Below are 22,562 nucleotides of genomic sequence, written 5' to 3'. Positions count from 1 at the left end.
AAAGAAAGAAAGAAAGAAAGAAAGAAAGAAAGAAAGAAAGAAAGAAAGAAAGAAAGAAAGGGAGAGAGAGAGAGGGACTCTAAAGATGTACAGAGAACTGTGAGCAAAGAGGCCATATTCTGGGCCAACTGCACCCTGTGAAAATGAGCCAGCTTGGTATTAAATTCTGGTCTTGAAGGGGAATCATAGATATTGCCACAGACTCTAATCCTTATATTACAGTTGATATGTTTATTCTGGGTAAAGCTTATCAGATTAAGCTGAAAACTGCTTTCCATAACAAGTAGCAATATGTTTTCCTATCTTATGGGAGATATTTATAGAATAGAAAGGAATAGTATCACTAATAAATGTCAGAAAATGACTGCCAAGTCTTTGCCAACATCTTTGCTTCCTCAACTCCATTCCCAGAAGCCTTGGTTTCCCCCTAGGGATCGGTACATTTGATGGTAGAATATGAGAGGGCTCTTGCCATGCTGTACCTACTTCACTTACCATCAGGCTTCTATACACTGTAACTCCAGGGATATTCCACTTAAGTGCCCCTGCTGGTTTTGTAGTTAAATTGCTCCATTCACTTTTTCTTTTCTTACCATAGTAGCTAGAAGAACTGTATAGTGTTTCTTAGCTGTGCAACCTAGAGAAAATTATTTAACTTCTCTATGTATCCATATTTTGGGGAGGAATCAAACTCAGGACCTCACACTCTCCACACAGGTGCTGTGCCATTTAGCTGTATTCCCTGGATTTATAGTGTTTCTTCAGTCTCATTGTTAGAATTACAACCATACTCTCAGGAAAGTGTTGAGTTCTATGTCAGTGTACTTTTCTCTCACTTGAAATATGAGCTCATCATGTTTGAACCTCTCACATCAATTACTTTTCCTTTATCTTTTTGGACCACTGTCCTAAAGTGAAATAGTACCTCCTCACAGTTTACTTACTTCCCCCAAAATAAGTACAGTGATATGTTCACTTTGGCTTTATTGATATCCACAAAGTTGAAATGGACTAAAAAATAAAGAAACAATAATTGGGAAATAAAGTTTTGAGAATTGTTTAAAATCAATCCTTTAAAATCCCTGAACTAGGATTTCCATCCTTGTCTTAGTTACTTTTCTCACTGCTGAGACACAATACCCAATACCCAAAGTGAAAGGAGGAAAGCTTTATTTAGGTCATAGTTTGTAGAGGTTTCAGTCCATAATTGGCTGGCTCTAAGGCAGGTTGCCAATTGGCAGAGCGGCAACAATTCATGGTGGCAGAAGACAGCAAAAGCAACAAGAGAGCAGACAGACAAGCCTCGTTCTGCCCGTTATATTGTATGCAGGCCACCTACCCTAGGGCAGTGTAGCACTCACACCCTTAATCCTAGCATTGGACCATGAATGGATCACAAAGTCTAGATCCCACGTCCTCCTAAAAGCCCCTCACTCATGTGAGTACATGAAGCTTTGTGGGGACATCCAGACACAAACAACAAAATCCCTTTCTGAGATGGTAACCGGGAGCCCAGAAGTATTACATCCTACGATATTATTCTTCAGACCCTAAAATGTACATATTGCCATTCACCCTCTTCCATTCCTTACTGTCTCCTCTTCCTTAATATCCATCCTTGGCCCATTTTTTTCATTCTACATATGTTCTGTGAAGTGCTTACTTATTCCCATGATGTTTCTGTAACTGGATGACTTCTACTTCCAAATCCCCATTGTCCACATATCTACCAGAGGCCTTCATTCTGATATTCCATGAACATATCAAACTAGGTTTATTCTGATCTGAGTTTTCATCCTTCAATCTGCCTTACCTTCTCACTGAATGTCTGAAGAGTACTATGTACAAGTAACTCAAGAAAAACATGGGAGTCACCCTTCAAGTCTTCCTTTTTCTGTAATTCTGTCCCTGTTCCCATTCCAGTTGCACTAAAGGTCAGCTCATATATCCTCTTCTCTTTAACCCCACCTCCACTGATTAATTCAAGTACTCATCACTCCTTGTCTACATTATCATAGTTGTCCCCATTCTCCTTTCTCTTAATCAAGTCTTTTTTCACTCTAATTCTTTCTCCACATGCTAAGTAGATAGATTTGTCTTCAACTACTACATCTGATATTGTTATTTAATTGCCAAAATTTTTTTCATTGACTTTCATTGACTTCATTGGATTTAAGATAAAGTGTAGAACCTTGAGCCTGATTCACAATGGATAAATCTATGTGTCATTTCTCCTTTCTTTCCTTTTGCCTTGGCTATGATCATTAATTTTACTTGTACATTTGTCTGGGTCATTGAGGGGATCGAGATATTTGGTTAAACATTATTTTAGGTTTGTTATAATATTTTGATTAGTAGATTGAATAATGAGTCCCACTCTCCAATGTGTGGGGTTCATTTAATCCTCTGATTAGAATAAATCCTCTGAGTAGAATAAAATTTGGGGAGACCTATGTGATGTGCAGTGAGAGCTTGTCTGCTTCTGCTTTGGACTTGGCCTGGAAGAATATCACCATCTGTCCTGTGTCTCAGCTTAGAGACACCCAACATCTCAGCCCCCATAACTGAATGATCCCATTCCTTATAACTATCTGTCTGTATCTCCTATTGGTTCTCTTTCTCTGGAAAACTTCAATGAAATACTCTGTACTTTGTCAAAACTTCAGTTAAACTAAACTCTTTCTACTTTCCCCAGAACATGTTATTCTAATACATCTATGAGCTTGAAATGTTTCTTTGTTAAGTAGGAGAGTCTTTCAACTCTATCCTACTAACTCCACAGACCCACTCCTCTGAAAAAATTCGCCTTACCTTTTACTTTAATCCACTTACATGAATTGATATTGTCTTTTGAATTTAGCATATTTTAAAACCAAGGACCAGGTTGAATATCACACAATTTACACTTTACTCAACAGATACAATACTATTTATTGGTGATAATGTGTATGATGGTAATGATAATGAAAATAACTTCTGTGACGTACTGAGTTCTTACTTTCCACTAAGTATTCTTTCCCAAGTAATTAAAAAATTGCCTCAAGAATATTCTCTTCGGATATGAAAAACAGGATTTTAAAGTTTTAATGTCTTGCTCAACTTTTTGCAGCTAACAAATGATGGAGTTAAAACTGAATGCTAGATTTCGGCTTGCATTTGCTTTTCTTGTGAATCATTTTATATACTGTCACTTTCACAAACACTAAGGTGGCTTGTCCTCGGTGGGTTTTCATTTCTATGGTAGCTCTTCCTGTCCTCCCATGTGTGCACTATTTGACAATACAATAAAATATGTAAATTATGATTTACTTTTTCAAGAACAAGTTAGTAATTCAGTGTATAGGTATGCATTGCAGGTAAACCTACACGGTTTGGGGTGATTTATGCAGCTGAATCATAGGGTCTATTTTCAGTGAAAGAGGTCTGAACAAGGGAGAAACCTAGATCTAATTTTCTTGGAACACCATTTCCTGTATAGTTTCCCATAAGGTTCTGTCAATGACAAGCAGTGGAGAAAGACTTGGAAGGATAAACAGAGAGAAACAAATCATTATTCTGGGTGGCACCTACCAGCTGACTGCAGCCTTCCTGAATTTCCAGGGATTTTCCTGAAAATCTTTTACTTTGGTTTCACATGATACCAGTGTTCACAATGGTAACTTTCCTGATTTCTGTATTTGTAACCCTTTCAAATATGGCACATACCTCTTATTTTCTATTTCTCTATTCAAAATATATACCATATCATCTATATTACCCACTAACCCTGATTAATTTATTTTGTATCAATGACCTATATGTTCTTCCTATCTCATTTTATAATACAAAGAAAAATTTTGGTAAAATTATACACAAACAGAACCTAATGATTGAGGTTTAAATGATCTTGTGAAGAAATGGAAACAATATCCATATATTCAATTCTAAAGTCAAGAGTTTGGCAGTATCTCTTTGATTCTGCTCTGATTTATCAGAGAAAAATTAGTTAAGTCCCGAGGAAACTTCACCATATGTGTATTTGATGCTGTGTTAGTCAATAGAACACTTTTAGAATAAATGTGACTCCCTCCCCCAAATTGCCCTGGGTGAAAAAAAAAAAAAAAAAAAAGATAAATGAGTTGTTGTGGAAGTGGTTTCCTGTGTAGTTTCACCACTTTTTTTGTCATCTCTGTCTATAACTTGCATGTATTTCTTTTGTAATTATTAGACTTAGCTTATTTGTCTACCAGCCTATTTCCTCTATCAGCTGACAAGGTACTTAGAGCAGCTTTTCATTATTCACCTTTATGTTGCCAGCCCAAACAAGCATCTGGTAGATGGCTAAGTATGCCTAAGTGTTTGCCAACTTGAACTAAATTAAATTCCTGAAAGTCAAAAGTACAGGCAAAGTGGCAGAAGGGATCCAGATTCTATTTAGACTTCTGATTCACTTTCCAGACTCCTGGGAATCTTACAGTAATCTCAGAATTCAGGAAAACCATCTGGTTTAAAATGCATCCTTAGTGATTTCAGATTTTTTGAGCATCCTAGTTAGGAGGCTCTCTGGAGTAGCTTATTTGAAAATACTCAATATGTTATGTACATAAAATGGCAAAGAACTTAATAAATCAATTGTCCTAATACATTTCATGGACACAATGCATTCTGAGTGGCTTAAATGCCTCAAGAATCATGAAGCAATGAAGGATTCTCTATTTAATCTTTTATGTCTATCCTTAGGTAAAAAAATTATTATAAGACATGGAAAGGTGATGTCTTTGTTGGACTACAAGCAGTTAGCTCAATAATTAATTAGAATTAATTAAAATGCTTAACATCCCTGAGTATAGTAAGCATACTGAGTTGTTGGTACGTGAATATATTATGAGCTTTAATTATCATAGATAACATAAGTCCTAGGGGACAAAATATATAAAAGTGCTAGAAAGTGAAGTGAATTATATTTCTCTTATTGCATGGGAACATTCATTATAAACCACAGAGATTTAAAGGGTCTCTTACTATGTCAATTAATTCATAATTCTGAAGGTATGTTCAGATAACTTTTCCTAAAGTCTTGGAAAAATTATGAAGAGTAGAAATAGACAGAAATCAAGGTCAGAGTTCAGAGTATTACTCTCAGTTTTATCATATACTTTTGATGCTATGCTAGACAGAATAACTTTGAGAGTCATGAAATCATTTGTACACAAATATGTTTAGTAAATGTACCTGCCCATATTACAAGGATGATTTGAAAAAACGTGGATTTGAAAGTTATTTTCTAATTGTGAAATACTATGCAAATACAGAGCACCAAGGCAATAGATCAAAACCTGAGTTCTGTCACTTACTTTTTTTTCACTACTGAAGATTGAACCCAAGGTATTTACACGAAGCTACAACCCCAACCCTTTTCTTCTTATTACATTTTAAAATTTTGAAACAAGTTCCTAAGGTTCCCAGCTGGGGTTCAAACTTGTAATCTTCCTGCCTCAGCTTCACAGAGTGCTGAGATTACAGGGATATACACCATGCCTCACTTCTATCACCTTTTAAATAACCTTTTAAGAAAGTTAGACATATTTCAATGAATATTAAATAATTCACGTTGTTAATATTGAAATTTGAATATATAATAATTAGAAATTACAGAAACATCCTCAAAAATGAAAGCTATCAGGAAAATAATGAATTATTTACTTGGATATCTGTGAAATAATTTTTTGTGTATTAAAAAACCATCCAAATATAAGATCAAAAATGATATGAGTAATAAATGCATTTTGGGTGTCTAACTATTTACTCAAGATGAAAATTTTGACACGTGCAAATTACCTCAAGTTATAAATTCTAAGTATTTGTTTATAGGGGAAGATATATTATTTGTACATCATTAATCACATAAAATCTTTCTGAGTTACAGAAATGAGACTCTGGAAAGGAGCAAAACACATTAGCTACTGGGAAGATGTCATTTAGGTATCTTCTTAACAGACCTTACACGTTAAAGAATATATTATGACTAAGATATAAATGATTATTTCTATTACATGAATAACCTTCAGTTCACAAGTAGCCAGCTTCTTTCAAATTCAAGACACTTGATCTATTTAAATGTCAAATTAATATGATCAGAAATGGATACAAATAATAAGATAGCTTGACCACCTAATTCTATCTCTGTCATTTATATTAAAACTATGTGAACACAGTTATCTTAAAGAAAAATGTTTAAAAAGCAAAATATGATTATATAACAATAGAAAATTACTAAATTAAATTTTCCACATTTCAAGTCTTTTGCCATTAGAAAAGATTGCTATTCGGATTGATAGTTTTCCTAATTATAAGAAGCATATATGAAAAAAATGAAGTCTACATATGTTTTGGGAACCCAGAAGAAAAAAGTAATTGTTCTGCCTGAAGAAATCAGACAAGCTTCATAAAAGTGGGTATGTTTAAACTCAGTTCTGAAATGTGAATTCACTCCACCAGAAAAAAAATTAGAGAATTGCATATGTAGAGAAAAATGTATTTGGGCAAAACTGTGTCAGCAAGGGAAGCATAATATATACACATGGAATGGTGAGCATTTGGCTTCTCTGGAGAAAAGGGCATATGAGAGCTACAGAGGAAAGAATTTAAATGTCTTCAAAGATAACTTCAAATTTGACTATAAATGACCTTGATCTTTATCATATGAAAGGTGAATTCACTTTCAGCAGATGGGACTCAGGACTGTATTTTTTTAAAGCACAAAGTGTTTGCAAACATATCTGTAAACTGCATAGAAACTGTGGATAAAATTGACTAATATGTTTAATGATTCAACTGCTCTAACTTGAATCTTCTTTTTCATTTGTAGCTCATAATTAATTGTGAATACGAAAATACATCTTAAAGTGTACAACATGCTCAGGATTTGGTGCAATTGAAAAAGGAGCTGCTTTCAATAGATATTTGATTACTGGATCAATACTAACTAGAAAGGATGACTCTGGCCATGTGCCATAGTTAGTTTTTAGTTAATGAGTCCCTGTGATATGCCAGGCCTTTTGCATATATGATAATGGAGTATCAATTTAATTGTCATGTAAGCCCTGAGAGATATTTTTGCTACTTTGCCTATGATCAGACTGAAGATATAAGCAATTTGGTACATTTTCTCTATATCTCACTGAATGTAATTTGAGGAAAAGAAATTCTGCTTGATTCCAAAATCACAAAACTAAGCTATTCAACTGCTAATCACTTCCTTCAATGATAATTGTTATGATTTTCTTTGTTATGATTTCTTTCTAATTGGTCTTGTGGTTTCTCTGTTGAGAGTGGCCCTAAGCAAGACAGCAGTCCTCTCAAAGAGGATTGAGAGAGGGGCAAGCTAGTATCATCTTCGGATCAAGTGAGAAACAATGAAAAGATGAAAGCAAAATGTGTGAAACAAAAGAAATTTATCGCAGATCCTAGAGAGAGTAGACATGGTGATGGGAGGATGATTAGAAATCTGGATGGCAAGGAGATCAACCAGTAGGTGGAGAACAAGACAATGCATCCCTCAAGGAGATACCTTTATTAAGGTCCACCGACATTATCTCTTAGGTTCTGCTTGGGGGTATGGGTTGGTTAGTTTAAAGAAAACATGCATAAGCAGAGAGCTTATTTATGTTGTCCTTCGGGTTTTACTATGGCCATCAGCTGTGGGATGTGTCGGATTTTCAGTCAGTAGGAGGAGGAACAAGTGGAGTGTATGTACTTCAAACAACCACAGGAGGCGCTGAAGCTTTCACTGAACCAAAGCTGACAGAGGAGAACTGAATTCCAGACACCTTAGCTCAATCTCAAAAGTGGATGCTAAAGCAGAAACTATACCAAGCAAATTTATCACAATAGTATAAATGCTGGGGCTGGGGATTTAGCTCAGAGGCACAGCGCCTGCCTGGCCTGAGTTCGATTCCCGGTACAGGAAAAAAAAACAAAAAACAAACAAACAAACAAAAATCCCAATAGTATAAATGGGAAACTCACACTTTTGTAGATGAAATAAATTGGTAGATGCAAAGGAAAGAAATGACACCAAAGCTAATACAATCAGTAGCAAAATTAAGATTGGAAATTTTGTTCATAAACCAAGTAATTGGTTTGAGCCAATTTAACAAGAGGTGAATAATTGAGGTATATATTTCCATATTATGGTTGTAGGTTTAGCAAATTATTTACATAAGTTAAATTTTTTAAAAGAAATTTTCCCGTTAGGATGCAAGCACTTTACTCGATGTTAATCAGACTACTCAATACCTGAGATGTTCAGGAACTCTAGTGAATGCAGGTAGAGACGGAACTCATATCCAGGGCTGTGGACCTCATGGAAAAGAGGAACAGCATGGACAGTCTACTAACGCGCTGCAATTTTTGAGGTTATCAGCATTCCACACTCACATGAGCATTTCAAATCAAACTTAGCAAGTATAGTTTCCATGCCTGTTTTGGAAATTCACTCTAAGTATTTAAGAGGTAGGAAATTCAATTAACTACTGAAATTTCATAATTCCTTCTGAATTTATCCTCCTCTAAAAGAAAACATATCAATAGCTACCTAAAGGAAATGACATTTGGGCTTATTAGCATACTTGATATTTTCATTAGACAAATCAATCATTTGTTACTAAAGTCCTGCGATTTAATCTTTTGTACTATCTCATGTCTTTATCAGCTAATGAATACTCATGTATCTGAATGTCTTCCCTGTAAAATATCACTTTCTTAACACAGTGTTTTAGCCCTTATTTTTCTCACTGTGAAAATGAAAGCCTAAAAGTAATTCTTACTATAAAGGAAGGTTAAAAGTATACTGCAAATTGTTAACAAAAGCCAAAATATAGAACCAGGTGAGGTAGCCATCGATAAATGAAAAGACAAATAAAATGTGGTATGTATACAGTGGAGTTTTATTTAGCAATAAAAAAGAATGAATGATGATGGAGAACATATAAAGCACTAAAAAAAAATCATATCTCTGAAATTTAGAGATCCAGTCCAAAAATGGGCATCTGAAATGAATACACACTTAACAGGTGAACAAATTCAAACAGCAAACAAATACATGAGGAATGTTGATTATCATGGGTCATGCAAAAGATGCAAATTAAAACAACACTGACATTCCATTTCACCACAGAAAGAATGGCTGTTATAAAGAAATCAAGCAACAAACAAATGCTGGAGGAGCTGTGGGGAAAAAGGGACCCTTCTCCACTGTTGGTGGGAGTGTAGACGGGTGAAACCACTGTGGAAACCAGCATGGAGATTTCTCAAAAACTAAAATTGGAGGTCCCATTTGACCCAGCTATTCCTGTTCTGGGTATTTTCCCTGAAGAATTAAAAACATCATGCCTCAAGGATATATGTGCACCCAAGTTCATAGTAGCACAATTTCTAATAGCAAACTCTTGAGCAACCCAAATGCCCATCAATCAAAGAATGGATGAAAAAAGGTGTGAGTTTTTTTAATGCAATGTAGTATTATTCAACCTTAAAAAGGATAAACTTTAAATTTTTATAGATAAATAAATGCAACTCGAGTTCACACGTAAGTGAAATAAATCAGACTCATGTGCAAGCGTTGTATTGTCTGTCTAGTGTGAGAAGCTGAAAGAGTAAATAAGACATTGTAAATGTATATTAATTCTGGAAATAAGGCTAGATTAGCATTGCAAAGATTTTTCTTCCTTTTCAAAATTGTTCTTATTATTTCAAGTCTTTCAGATTTTCATAGAAAATTATTTCAAGTGTTTCACTCTAAAATGTTTCTTGAAATTTTAATTTTTTTATTTTAAAGAGAAAAAAAGTAACAAAATAACAACATTGAAGACAAAAACAAAACAATACCAAAACAATAAAAGCAATACAGGATTCCAAAACAAGATGATAGGAATTAACAATGGTTATTATATTACATATTATAATATGTAATATAATTTGAAGTTGCTCGGATTACTAGATGTAAGAATGCAAGATTGTTCAAACCATTAAAGACAATAACAATCAATAAAAACATTAGAAATGATACAGAGTTTCATTAAATAAGGTGGTAGGAATTCAGCAATGGTTCTTATAGTGCATATTGTTGTTTCCAAATTATTTGTTCCAATTACCAGATATAAGCATGCAAAATTGGTCAAGAAAAAAAATTTAAGCTTTAACTGTTCCTTTCAATAAACCAATAATTTCTCTGTAATGTCTTCAAGTTTTCTGTAGATAAGCCTTGTAAATTTTGTGATGAGATTTATCACTATCTTCTATTTTAATGCTCTTGTAACTGATGTGTTTTGTTTTCAGTTGTCAGCATGAAGTGGAGGTAGAGTTGCTTTCCAATAAATATTTAAAAAGAAGAAGGATGAATGTCATTTGCAGGACAATCTATGGAACTGGAGATTATCCTGTCAAGTGGAATTAACCAGACATAGAAAGATAAATATTGAATGTTTTCTCTCATATGGGAAATCTAAGTAAAAGAAAAAATAAAATAATAAAATGACCAGGAAAAAAAGATGCAAAGTTAGGGAAAGGGAAAGATGGAAGAAGAGGGAGAGAAGGAGTGTAAGAAGGAGTAGCAGAGAGATGAAAACAATTGAAGCCTAATATACGCATGTATGGAAGTGTCATGGTGAAGCCCATTGTATTGGGCACCTTCTCTGTTTCCGGTTATGTCATGCACCACTTAAAGGAGAAGGGGTTTGTTTTAGCTCATGGAGTCAGAGGTTTCAATCCATAGTCGGCTGGCTCCATGGCCAAAGCATCATGGCAGAGGAGCTTGGCAGTGGGAGGTGGTTCATCTCAGAGCAGCCAGGAAGTCCAGGGAACAGAGAGATCAGAAGACAGAAAGAGAGAGGGAAGGAGACAGAGAGGCCTTCAAAGGCACATCCCCAGTGGCCTACTTCCTCTAGTCAAGGTCCGCTCCCTAACAGCACATTTAGCTATGAACTCATCAGTATCTAATCCACTGATGGAATTAGCATGCCAGGTCCTAATTGGCTTCCAAGATCTCCACCTGTGAACATAGGACCCTTTGGGGGAGCATTTTTTTATCGAATTCATAACACCTACTAATTTATATAATTAATGTGATGGAATAATTAGCCAAAATAAAAAGTATTTTGTGGTCATTATCCAACTCTGGGTACAATTTAATGCTCTTTCTTTTTCTTTCTTGATGCGCTTCTCCCAGAAGCATATCTAGGAATTCTATGAAAGTTTCTTTTATTATTCTTGTAATCAAAAAGAGACAATATTTGGAGAACTTCAGCATTCAGTATGCATGGAATGCAGGACTTTGGCTGAGCACCTGAAGGCTCCTTGAAGCCTTCATACAACTTGTCTTGGCCCTTGATGGAGTATATAGAAGCAATGTTAAGATGCTGTAAGTTTAAAGCCACCTCCTGGTATGGGACATGCATGATATCTCTACAGAGTAGTCCAGTCCATTGGATGAATGTGACAATTTTCTCTGTTTTAATAGAATTCCTTTTGGATGCTCCCTTCACATGTTTGTAAATTATATTTATTTTATGATAGAATTTTTCTTCTCAACATAATCTTTTGCTATTTATTTGCAATGGTGAAAAATGGAATATATCTTTGTCCTGGTGCAATAGGTAGAATTGCACTTAATGGACATTTAACTCTAGACAAAAATCTTGATGTTTCAGGTAAGGAAATGGGAGATGATTTATACTTCAATGTGCAATAATGATATTGTACAGAACTTGTCTCCCTTCTGTGTTTATTTGCTTTTACTTTATAATTTTCCTATAACTGCATGAAGCTTTACATCCTTCTCTGCCCCTCAAAAACACCTCAAAAGGCTGTGCATGTGAGAACCTAAGACACTATAGCACAACTGACAGTTAAAACTTTAGGATTAATTTCTTGAATAGGTGGTATAGGTGTTTATTGCTCAGGTGTGCAGTTAAGGTATTAAGATCGCACATACATTTTTCTCAATAAAATTTGTAACATATTTAAATTCACTGTTACCTATTGAGCCCCATACTGATCATAATAATATGCATGATCCAATGATTACATAACAAACATTAGTGCATCAACATGTTCATGCGGCAGGTGCTTATGCCAATAGTTGCTTAAATGTTTAAAACTACTCAGGGAAAGTAATTCAATACACGTAAGTTCAACATATTGTTAACTTGAAAAACATTATCTTTTAAATTGTTAATTGTATCTTAAGGGAAAAAAAGCAAATGGGAGGCTTGTGGGAATAAGTAGACATGAGGACAATCAGTATGGATGAAGAAGTACCTTCTCAGGGCACCTCAGATATGATAAGAACCACATATTGTTGGCTTCTGGGTCTAACAATAATTTTTGTCAGGAAGTATGAGCAGTACTCAGCCACTGAGCATCTCTTTCATGCTTCCTCAGCATGATCTGCATACATTAAGAAAACCCACTGATAAGAGAGTATCCCATCAGGTGCATAGCGCCGCTTTCCCTTTGCACAATGTCAGTTAGACCATGACCCTGTTTCAGGTATGGAGCCTGAAGCAAATTAAAGTATGGAAGGAAAACAAGGGCATCTGAATAGAAAACTGAGGCAAAATATCTGTACATTATCTTTGAGAATTGTAAATGCAGCACACCTCTTATTTATACCTTTTCATCTGAACTTCCCTATAGGTAAGCATGCAAAGAGATTAGTATTCGTACATGGATAGTTGGCTCTAATCATGCAGTTCTTTGAACATATTTTCAGTTAAATCTTGCCACTGTCCTCCCATTGTCACACCAACTCATTTTAACTTCTGCAATGACAGAAACTGTTAATCATGTCTGCGTTGGACTCAACTGAACACCAGCAGTGATTACTGTCACCCAGCATCATTACTACAGGCAGTAGGTGTCCCCAAATTCTGTCCTGATTCTCCTCCACATAAAGGGTTGTAACATAATGAGTGAGCTATGGCTTTGTAAAGGTCACATTCTTGAACCTCAGCCCTACTACATTTTGAATTACATGGAATATAAAAAGTGGTTAGAATAACACAGCTTTAACTTAGAAGCAAACATTAATATTTATAGGTAGTGAAGCCTCCAGGGTTTCTTGACTGTGCTCACACATAAACACAAAGAATGAGAACTACAGAGGTTTTGTTTTGCAAGTGTTATCCCTAGAACTTTTGTTCTCTCAGGGCATGTGAATGAAATATCAAAAAATGACAATTCACTGTTCTCATAGTAAGATTAATTTTTACCAGTTGTTCAGAGATTTCTTCTAGTGGAATGAACATGAAAATCACAGTATCTGTCTATCATCTATATATTCATCTATCTTTCTAAAACCCTTCTTTACAAAGATGAAAAGTAAAATAGTGAATCAAAACTCTAAGCACATGCATGCTTTAACAGAATTAAATGACAAACCCAGAATAAAAGTGAACATGATATGTTCCAAGGATCATTAACATTATAGAAGTACTAATTCCAATGAGTTCTATAAGGGGAAAGACATCTGTGAAATTACCAATCCTTGGCATGTGGAAAGCCAGTTTCTCCAGTTATTACAGAGGATGCATTTCTTTCAGGGAATGTGTCTCACTCTTTTGTCAAAGGTAAGGTGGCTGAGCATGTTTGGAGTTGTTTCTGCATCTTCTAATCTGTCCCATTGGTCCTTATGTCTGGGTTTTTTTGGCCAGTACCATGCCATTTTTATCACAGTAGCTCTGTAGTATAATTTCAAGTCAGGGATTATGATGACCCCTGCCTTGTCTGTGCTGCCCAGAATTATTTTTGCTATTCTAGGTCTCTTCTGGTTCCAAGTGGATTTTAGGATGTTTTCTCTAATTTTATGAGGTGTGCTATTGGTATTTTCATTGGTATTGCATTAAGTCCATATAGTAATTTTGGAAGTATGGCCATTTTCATTATGTTAATTCTTCCTACTGAAGAACTTGGGATATCTTTCCATTATCTAACATCCTCTTCAACCTCTTTTTTCAGAGTACTGCAGTTTACTCCCTTCATTAGATTGATTCTGAAATACTTCATTTTTTCCAATGCTATTGTGAAGGCTGTGGTCTCCTTAATATCTCTTTCAGTGAGTTTCTTATTTATGTACCAGAATACTATTAATCTTTTAATGTTGACTTTGTACCTACCTATGCTATTGAATTTATTTATTAAATTTAGAAATCTTTTGATGGAGTTTTTGAGATTTCCTATGTAGAGTATCATGTTATCCACAAGTAAAGATAATTGAACTTCTTCCTTTCCTATCCTTACTTATTTTTATTTCTTTCTCTTATCTTACTGTTCTGGCTAATGTTTCCAGAAGTATATTGAAAGGAGAGGTAATAATGGACATCTTTGTCTTACTCTTGATTTTAGAGGGCAAGTTTTCAGTGATTGACTGTTTAGTATGAAGTTGGACAGAAATCCTACATCTATTGGAAGACAGAGTAGGTAGAACTCTTGAAGATATAGGTCTAAGGAAAGACTCTATAAAAATAAAATCACATCTCACAGGAAATAACACAAAGAGGCTTGTTTGTATTTGTTTGTTTTGTGTTTGCACAGCAAAAGAAAATGCCAGCAGAGTGAACAGACAACCCACAGAGAGGGCAAAGCATTTGCCAGCTGTTTCTCAGACAAAAGGCTGACATCTAGAATATATAAAACCTCAAAACAATCAGACCTCCCAAATTTAAAGACCCAATCCAAAAAATGGGCATCTGAATGAAGAGGTAAGAATGTCAAATAAATGTCTGAAAAAATATTCAGCATCACTGGTCATTCAAGAGATGCAAATTAAAACAATGCTGAGATTCCATTTCACCCCACAAAGAATAGCCATCATCAAGAAATCAACCAATAATAAATGCTGTCTGGGGAAGAGGAAAAAGGAACACCTCTCCACTGTTGGTGTGAGTGTAGACTGGTGCAACCACTGTGTAAATGCATGTGAGATTCCCCAAAACACTAAAACTAGAGGTTTAATTTGACCTATCTATTCCCCTTCTTGGTATCTTCCAAAAGAATTAAAAGTGTCATTCCAACCAGGGTGACAGGTCCCGAGAATGAGGTGCCCATGGGTGAAAAGAAAAGTAAGAGAGACAAGAAGAACAAGAGAGGCAAAAGTCTGGGATAGGGTGTTTACAGTCTCTCGGACTCCAGCATGGATCACCAATCTCAGTCACCATTTACTGAGTGAGAACCAATGATGTAGCTAGTACAAATGAGTGGATAACAAACATTTTAGTTACTAAAGCATTATCCTTTAATTCTGCCTCTTATGCTGCCTGCAACAATCCTCTGGTGGGCCTCCTATACGCAGCGCCACACTTATTCAGTTCAGCTGGGAGATATAAGTTGACCACCAGTTATCAATCCACTACAGTCACAGTCTTTACTTCCCATTACATTTTACAGTGCATTGCAAGACTGAAAAATAGGGGTCTCCTGCAATTCAAATACACTTTTATCTTCAGGTGAAAGGTTTCAGTTCATTTTGCAACAAATCATTGTATATCCATCCTCAGTGCTTTCTAATCAAAGAATGTCCTTCTCCACATAAAAGCATCATAGCACAGTGATACATACACACTCATGTTTATAGCAGGATAATTTGTAAAGCCTAAATCTTGGAAAATCCCAAATGCCCATTAACAGAGGGAATGAATAAGGAAGATTTGATTTTATTTACACAATGGAGTACTGTTCTACAATAAAAAAGGCTAAACTTGAGACATTTCTAAGTAAATGGATGGACCTTAACACCACACTCTTAAGTGAAATAAATTGGACACATGTTTAAATATCACATTCCTTCTCTGTTATGAGAAACAGAATGTATAAATAAGGACCAAAATAGATACTGAGAAATGAGAAGGAAATGTCCAAATGGGAAGGGGAACAAGGGAGGAGGGAAGGGAGATAAGAAGGAAGAGAAAAGAAGCAAAAATGGAAACAAAGCCTTTGTAAATAAGAAGAGGAGAAAGGATTGAAGGGAGAGGAGAGGAAAGGGAAAAAAATCAAGATTTATCATGTATGGGTACAAATTTCCTATGATGATTGTCATCACTATGTATATGTAAAATTTACCAAGAAAATGAATTTTTAAAAAGAAAATAACTCACAAGTTAAAATGAACAGAAAGAATTTAAGAATATAATCTATGTTTGAAAAACAGTCTGTGATGTGATTTACTCCAGTTCTAAAGCAGTGCTTTTTCAAACATATTTCACGTTACTTTACCTTCTGAATTGTACCTCCTCTTTTCAGGCCACTCCTTCTTTAAAATGGCTCACTCTTTGGCATTCTAATGCTGTATTTGAATTTTGCTTTCATAGATTTTCTTCAAGCATACAAAACTAGAGTAAAACTATTAAAAGTTTCATGTATAAAAAACATATTAGAAAATCTAATACATGTTGAGTTGATGCTGGTTTTTTTAAAAAAATACATAATCAGAAAACTTGAAATATTATTTGGTATTAAAGTTTGAGTCAATCAATTTTGTTAATGTTATAGGTAACAATGAACTTGTAAACTGTCCTTTTTGAGCTGCTGATCAAAAGAAGTTAATATAAGGTACTTTGAAAGACCTCATCAAAAGTAAAAGAGCAAAAGGAAAAGATAAATTGTGCACAGATAGCTTTTAAAATTGGGTGATGTTCACTGGCCATTGTTCTGTTCACTTTAGCATGAAGGTGTTCTCAACTGAAAGTGCAAGTGCATAAAAGAAATTGGACAGGATGATGTAGCAACACAGCCTATTCAACTACTTATAAGTGAAATGATTATTTTTATGAAATATTTTGCATGGCTGTTTCCCCATTTCCAGTACTTCTGAGAACCTCCCTGTAGTCAAGTGCTTTATCCTGTGTTAGATTTTCTTTTCTTTTAAAATAAATATACCATTGTATCATTGTCTAGTCACAGATAATGATGGGTAATATAACAATTTATTTTGTGGGAAAACATTTGGAAAATCATCCTTAGGTAGATGCAATAGCCAGAACCAAATTGCAAAGGAGAGAATTCCTTTCCATTAGAAAATAGGAAAATTAAGAGCTTTCAGGAGGGTACTTGGAAAGAGAGGCTGAGAGGACACAACAGTGGAGAACTGTGTTAGAAATGTGATGAAACCACTGGAAATAGTCCTTCCCATATCTGATTGAACCTCTTGTAAATTTAAAGATTCGCTCAAGTCTAGGTGAAGTAATGCATCTTGGAAAACTGAAGAGACTGAATTCTGGGTCACAGTTTTTGCAGGAAAATGAGACAGTAAGAAAACAGGGAGTTATCTACACTTCCAGTTACAGAAAAACATTTTGGGTGACCATGAAAAGATAAAAGAAAACCCATTCTTTACCTTTTATCCTTGAAAACTGAATATCTTTCCTGGTCAGGCATGAAAAAAACACAGTGCACCATTCTCATTTGTGTCCATTTCTTCTTGTTTCCTAAGCCTAATTAGAGTGTCACATGTGATAAGGAGATAAAAACTCTGACTTTTTTCCTCATGATAAGCACATCAAGGAAGACCTTGATCACAGACCCCGAGGTCTTGCTGTGGTGCTGACTGATCTTCCCTGGTGTCTGTTTACATCAAAAGCAGAGAATGTGAAGGAAAGAGTCTCAGGAACCCTTTTCTCTTTTGCCTTAGGAAAGAATAATTAGCCTCTGTGCAGGTGGCTCTCTGTCCAGTACAGATAGTGTCTCTCCTCTGCTCTTTGTCACTTTTATTTTTACAGAAATATGTTTGAGCCCGTTTTCCCATATGGCTAGTTAGTGCATCTTTGTATTGAAATATTCTATTTAGTAAAAAGTAATGAAAAGAGGTTTGTCAAAAGGAAAAACCAAGTAAATATAGAGGTCCAGTAAAAAATGATTCATAACACTAATATGATGAAGTAAATTATCAATTGAGGACAAAGAAATTTTAATAAATCTGCATATATTGTAATTACCCAGAAAGCATGAAATTTAAACACAATGTATTACACAATTTAACATGCTTCAACATTAAATCTTATGCAATCTTATTCAGGAAAATCCTTAAGCCCTTGACTCAAACAATGCAGTATGATGCTTGTTTTGGAAATAGATTAATATTAAGTAGAAATTCAGAATTTGGTGATGAAAAGAGCTGTAGAATGTTATTTCTTAAGTAGGCATACAGGAATGTGGACAATGATGACCAACATAAGAAAAACAGATGAAATTGAAGTGAAACATTTGGTGGAGGTGTCAAATGGCTTTCTCCTCCCCAGGTAGTTCTAAAGGCATTGCTGAACTGCAGTTCATTTACACTCATGAAAATGACACTGAGCTGTCAAAGAATAGATGAAGTAAACATTAACCTCATCTTTAGTACATTTTCTCCCAAGTGCTAAAGTTAGACGTTTGGGTTATGAGTAAATAAAGGAATAAAACTACATTATGTGGAAATTCAGACTTATGAAAAACATAGTTATCCAATAAACTAATTTAAATGAAGATTCTTTGATGATCTGAAGAAGTGCAAATACAAAATCTTTCCCTCTCTTTTCTACACATATGCTCTGTGTTATGACTTTAATAAATTATAGCAGAGGGACACTAAGTAAATGCATAATATCTGAACCTCAGTTGTCAAATCTGTGCATAAGGAGGTTGACATAGCCTTCTCATTATGTGGGGTTTTCACTAAGCAGCAAGTTACGTTTCTCCTATTATTTTATAAATGTTTATCACTCTTCCTCTTATTTACTATTTTAGATCTATTTATCCTTAGAGATAAATCCCTTTATCCTTAGAGAATCTCCTAACTTGACAGAATTTTCCTCAATGATATATTTTTTAAATCTGTCAGAAATATATAAAAATAATACCTATTCTCTCAAAATAACAGTCCTAATTTATCACACATATAAGTATAAGGAAACAAAGATGGCAAACTATAATGAAGTCAACAAAACTGTCAAAACAGCATCCTTACTTTCAAAACATTTCCCCCTTGTATAAAGGGAAGCTGCTTTAAACTCTCACCCTAGAGCTGGCAAAAATCTCCACTTTTACACTTAGCAGCAACTACCAAGTGTTTTATCAGTGAGAATGGACAAATCAGTACTACTGCAGGTAGGATAACCTGCTATAAATAAATGTAAGGCAATATTTTATGTCTTTCATCTTGGCAGGTTGTTTTTACAACTTTGTAAGCTAAAAGATACAGACCTCTGCAGATAAATGCTGCTCGGGGCTGAATAGCTTTACTCGCTCGTCAGACTTTTGATGCTAGCAAAGTACAGTGGAGAATTCGGAGGAGTATTATCAATTCACGGCAACCGTGGATGAGTGGATGGGGATTAGGGAGCATTCATTTTAGCCTGCTGTTATCTTTCCCTTGTCAGAACAGAACTCCGTAATGCTTGACTGCCTTTCAGTGTTAAATGTGATGGTAAAACCAGGGATGATGACTACTTTAAGAGGATATAAATAACATCTAGCATTCATGTAGCCCAGTATGATTTTAAAAGCACTTTCACATTCATTCTCCAATTTCACCCTCACAATTTTACGAGACAGTAATAATCTTCTCTTTCTTTTAAACAAATGTGGAAACAAAATAAAGCTCAAGAGTTGCAATTTACTTCACAAAGTAAGTAATATCTAAAATTGAGAAGTGATGTTAATAACACCTTCTAAGTTTCCCTTAAGATCAAGTCCCTGAACTTACTGGCTGTATGACCTTGAAGGAGGGACAACAGGTCACATTGAAACATTTCTCTTGTGTTACAATTAGGAAAGTATCATACTCCACATGACAGTTGTCAACATTGAATGAACTATGACTTCACTCTCCCATAATGCATAGCATGGAGTGTATGCACATCACCTGAATTTCCTTTCTGTATTTTCACACTTTTCATTCTTCAAAATTTACCTCACAACCTCCAAGTAAAACCTGCATGAACAATGAAAAAATATGTGATTTCATTAAAAACGAATTTGACAAGATAAATAGATGCCTACATTTTAACACTTATTTTAACAGTAGCTTGTTGCTTGTCCAAAAGCAAATTATTAACTCATAAGCTCTCATCGATGAGATGAGGAAAATACCCTACTCATCCACACATTTTTTTTCAAATAGACCTTTTGTGAGGGCTGGGGATTTAGCTCAGTGGCAAAGCGCCTGCCTGGCAAGCGCAAGGTCATGAGTTCGGTTCCCGGTACTGGAGAAAAAAAAAAAAAAAATGAACTAGACCTTTTGTGAAATAGGACACCAAGAGACAGAAGGAGGGAAGGGAGGAGAGGGAAAGGAAATATAAAAGAATTAAGGTGTGTTACGTATCTGTAATAACTCCTCACAAGGAATGTAATTACTGCATACTGCAGCATGTACTAATCAAACATTAATAAATAAAAGATGCTTAACAACATAGTCATTAGGGATGTATTAATCAAAACCATAATTCAGTCATTTTACATGTTGTTAGAATGTTTAATGTTGAAAACCAAAATCAAACAAACAAACTAACAGAACAACAAACTTCCAAGGTAAATAGTAAAGGGACGTGAGTGTACAATGGTGTTTTTGATCCCTAGACACTATCATGAAATTTCTGAATTAAGATTTAAAATAGTGTCCTATTAAGGATATCAAAGAGAAGAGGTCACAGTGAAAACAAAATTAGAAAGCTAGATATGGTGATGCATGCCTGTAACCCCAGGACTCAGAAGGCTAAGGCAGGAAAATCACTGCAAGTTCAAGGTCACGCTGGGCTGTGTAGTGAGGACGGGGCAGCCTCAATTGCATAGAGAGACCCTGTCTCAAAAAAAAGAAGAAAAAAGGAAAACAAAATTAATAGAATTCTAAAATATTAGAACACCTCAAAGAGCACTTTAGACCTCTAGTTTAAAAGGGTATCTGTCTATTACCTATCCCTAAAGGAGCTTCTGGTGCCTCTTAAGTAATATGCCTTTTGCTATCTAGAAAATAAAAGTTAAACTTGGGAAAATAAAATATAAAAATATTCTACTGCCAAATCTGGAGAGAAATAATATTGCTCCTGAGGTAGGTGGAACTGCACAGTGAAAACCACTTCTGCTTTTACCTCATGGCAACATAAAATTTATTTCTTCAAAACCATCATTGCCAGGAAAAAGACTGGAAGTCAACGTGGTTCACACATATTTTCTGTCATCTGATTCAGCCATGATTGCTCTTCTCTAGTCAGAGATACAAAAGGACATAGCTGTGCTCCAGAAGTAATGATTTGGGGGCGCTGACCAGTTTTTCCCTGGCCAAATTTCTACAGAGAATTATATCTATATCTGTATCATATTATATCTATATTATATATTATATTATATATATCTATATTATATCTATATCTGTATAGATATATTGCATTATAGATGTAGATTATATTATAGATAGATATATATCTATATTATATCTATATCTGTATAGATATATTGCATTATAGATGTAGATTATATTATAGATAGATATATATCTATATTATATCTATATCTACATCTGTATCTATATCTGTATCTGTATCTGTATCTATATCATCTACATCTCTGTATTGCTTACTGCTCCAGAACAGAACCATAAATACTATGGATCTAAATAGAGTTTAGACTCTCTTTTGGGGTAGAAGTCCAGCAAATTTTGACAGTAACAGTAGCAGGAAAAAATAACATATGTGAGTTATTTGAGAAGGCAGCAGAAGTAAATTGAAAGATATGTAAAACTAGGAAATGTTGAACAATTCCTGAGTACTTCTCATTTTCTTTAAAATTATAGGTTATAATGATACTTTTATATGTATTGACAAATTTTGTTACATTTGTAAATGATAATTAGCCCATCCTGAACCATTTCCATTTGCTGCATATTTTCCAATCTGATAGTTAAGTTACCTGTTTTATTTTTTATTTTCTTTTTTTTTTGGTTTTTCTCCGGTACCGGGAACCGAACTCATGACCTTGTGCTTGCCAAGCGGGCGCTTTTGCCACTGAGCTAAATCCCCAACCCAAAGTTACCTGTTTTAATTTTCTTTTTTAGTTGTAGTAAGATTACATAATTTTTAAGATAATTTTTTTTATTTTAAAGATGAACAAAAACATTAACAAACATATATACGTTTATAAAATAATAAAAAACAATAAAGGCAATACAGAATCTCAGACAAGGTGATAGGAAATTAACAATAGTTGCAGAATTACATATTGATATGTTTAAATTGGTTACTCAGATAAGCAAATATACACATGTAAGACTGATCTAACGAACATTAACTTCCTTTCAATAAAGCAATAGTCAGTAGTACAACTATGTTAGCTACCCTGTGTATATATATATACATTATAGAATTTTTAAAACATGTGAGATGCAGTCCAGGCCAACATCAAAGAAAAAGGCAGAAAATTAAATATTTTCATCATCAACCACAAGAAATGCAAAACCAGAATAAAAAACATTAAATTTGATAAATTTTAAAAGCTAAATAAGTCTGTAACATACAAAAGATATATACAAAAATATAAAATAAAACTAATGCAATCCAGTA

The sequence above is a fragment of the Chinchilla lanigera genome, unplaced genomic scaffold (assembly GCF_000276665.1).
Source record: "Chinchilla lanigera isolate Chin_1 unplaced genomic scaffold, ChiLan1.0 scaffold00018, whole genome shotgun sequence".
Taxonomy (NCBI): domain Eukaryota; kingdom Metazoa; phylum Chordata; class Mammalia; order Rodentia; family Chinchillidae; genus Chinchilla; species Chinchilla lanigera.
The sequence above is the reverse complement of the archived record's forward strand: the minus strand, read 5'-3'. Positions refer to the sequence as shown.